Source organism: Mus caroli, chromosome 4 (genome assembly GCF_900094665.2).
Source record: "Mus caroli chromosome 4, CAROLI_EIJ_v1.1, whole genome shotgun sequence".
In the NCBI taxonomy this organism is placed as follows: domain Eukaryota; kingdom Metazoa; phylum Chordata; class Mammalia; order Rodentia; family Muridae; genus Mus; species Mus caroli.
The window spans coordinates 83,142,432-83,144,828 of record NC_034573.1 but is presented as its reverse complement, the minus strand read 5'-3'; the positions used below and the strand labels follow the sequence as shown (position 1 = coordinate 83,144,828).

At 39.3% G+C, this 2,397-nt stretch overlaps 1 pseudogene; it reads left to right on the top strand.

Annotated features, from left to right (window-relative positions):
* The first annotated feature begins 375 nt into the window (after window positions 1-375).
* On the top strand, window positions 376-1,037 carry LOC110293355 (annotated as a pseudogene).
* The last annotated feature ends 1,360 nt before the right edge of the window (window positions 1,038-2,397 follow it).

Below are 2,397 nucleotides of genomic sequence, written 5' to 3'. Positions count from 1 at the left end.
TTTCTAGCATGAAACCATTAACTTCTCTTACAGATAGTTACTGTCTTAGTTAGAGTTTCTATTGCTTTGATAAAACACCATGACCAAAAGCATGTTGGAGAGGAAAAGACATATTTCACATTACACTTTAGGTAATAGTTCATCACTTAAGTCATAGAAGGAACTCAAGACAAACTGAAGTTACAAACTGAGTCAGAGGCCGTGAAAGACCATTTCTTTCTGGCTTGCTCTTTAAGGCTTGCTCATCCTACTTTCTTATACAACTCAGGACCAGCTCTCCATGGATGGTACAGGTCATAAAGGGTCAGGCCTTCCCAAATCAATCACCACTTAAAGAAACTCACCACAGGCTAATCCATAAGCCAATCTTGTACCATGGGTGCCAGTGCTTTGGCATTAGAGAAAGAGATTGGTTCAGAACAGTTTCCAGTCAATGAGCACTATTTTGGATTAGACAATTTTGGGAATACCTGCTACTGCAACTCAGTTCTTCAAGCAATTATTTTTGTCCATTTCAGGAAAAAGTTCTAGCATACAAAAGTCAGCCCAGAAAAAGGAGAACCTTCTCACCTGCCTGGCGTACCTGTTCGACAGCATAGCCACCCAGAAGAGGAAGGTCAGCGTGATCCTGCCCAAGGAGTTCATCACAAGATTTCAGAAAGAAACTGAGCTGTTTGACAACTACATGCAATAAGATGTCCATGAATTTTTAAATTACCTACTCAATACAATTGCTGGTATTTCTAAGAAGAAAGAAAACAGAAGAAGCAAAATAACCTATTACATAAAGGGGACGTGGACAGCAAGGATAAAAATAGCATACCAGACCCAGCAAGGGTCCACAAGATTTTTCAGGGAACATTAACTAATGAAATCAGGTTTGTTACTTATAACTATAAACAGCAAAGATGAAGGTTTTTTTAGACCTTTCTGTTGACGTGGAATGAAACACATCAATTACTCACTGCTTAAGAGGGTTCAGTAACACAGAGCTAGTCTTAATGAGGTTTTATCTAACCTTACTGTCAAGAAAGTAAAGGACACACTCAGGAAGAGTAGCAGCCTTACCTCTATACTCTAGCATGCTGATAAGGAGCATGAATTGTAGGACAATATGGAAGGCACAAAGAAATTAAGAGATAGCATTTTAAAGGGAAGGAAAGATAGCATTGTACTTAATAACTAACCTGCTTACATGGAGGTGAAGAGAGATTAGGGAGGGAATAGAGAGGCTGGCACAGTGTCTAACAGTATATGTAGTGTTTATACAGTGACGTTTGTAAATTTGAAACTAGAGAAGAGGTTTAAGTTTTTGGAATCAAGGAAAGTCAATCACAGCTTCAGACACTTGCATTTAAACCTGAGTAAAGTTGCGCATGGAGGTATATACAGATAATCCCTGTAGCTATCAGGCAAAGGCAAGAAGACCTGGGCTATGTAGCAAGTTCAACTTCAGCCTGACCTACAAAGGGAGATTATGTACTCATGCTCATTCACTCTTAATTAAGTGCAAATAAAAGTTTTAGTCTTAAGTTTTAATCTTTTAAAGGTGTTTTATTTCAAAGCTATTATCATTATGTAGTTCTTATAAACTATAACTTCCCTTCCACTCATGTAGTTCAATTTTTATGGGAACAGATTGTGTGTAAAAAGTGTAGGTGTCTTCATTAACAAACTTATCACATCATATATTTCTGAAGTGTAAGTCTCTGCATATATCATGTGACACAGATGTATATGGTATTTTGATGAGGTAAGACCTATGGGAGCACACATGATGTTTGGAGAAAGTATAAATAGGACTTAACTGATAGTACCAGTATACTTGAATACCTTGCAATGCTTTGTTGGCCTCATATCTTCATCTTCACTGATCCTTGGCACTGCAGAGAATTTCTCTGGGCATCTGAGCTGGTTCTGGTTGCTCCCTCTGACTCATGCCGATTCGACAGAGGCCTGGCTGTTTCTGATGGATGGTGCCACCGCTGCTGATTTGTGTTTGGTATCCTGACACTACTGAGCTAGAATGCTGATATCCTGACAAATAGGGATTGGAATTGCACTAAGAAACTACTTCTAAACAGTGCTACAACCCCTTGTCCTATTTATCTTTTCTCCCTTACCTGATGGTGAACAAGAATAGGGGTCAAAGTGTTTATGAACTCTTATTAAAATATAGCTCTTAAAAAATCTAGGCTTGGGACCTAGCAAACACAGAAGTGGATGCTCACAGTCAGCTATTGGATGGATCACAGGGCTCCCAATGGAGAAGCTAGAGAAAGTACCCAATGAGTTAAAGGGATCTGCAACCTTATAGGGGGAACAACATGATGAACTAACCAGTACCCCGGAGCTCTTGTCTCTAGCTGCATATGTATCGAAAGATGTCCTAGTTGG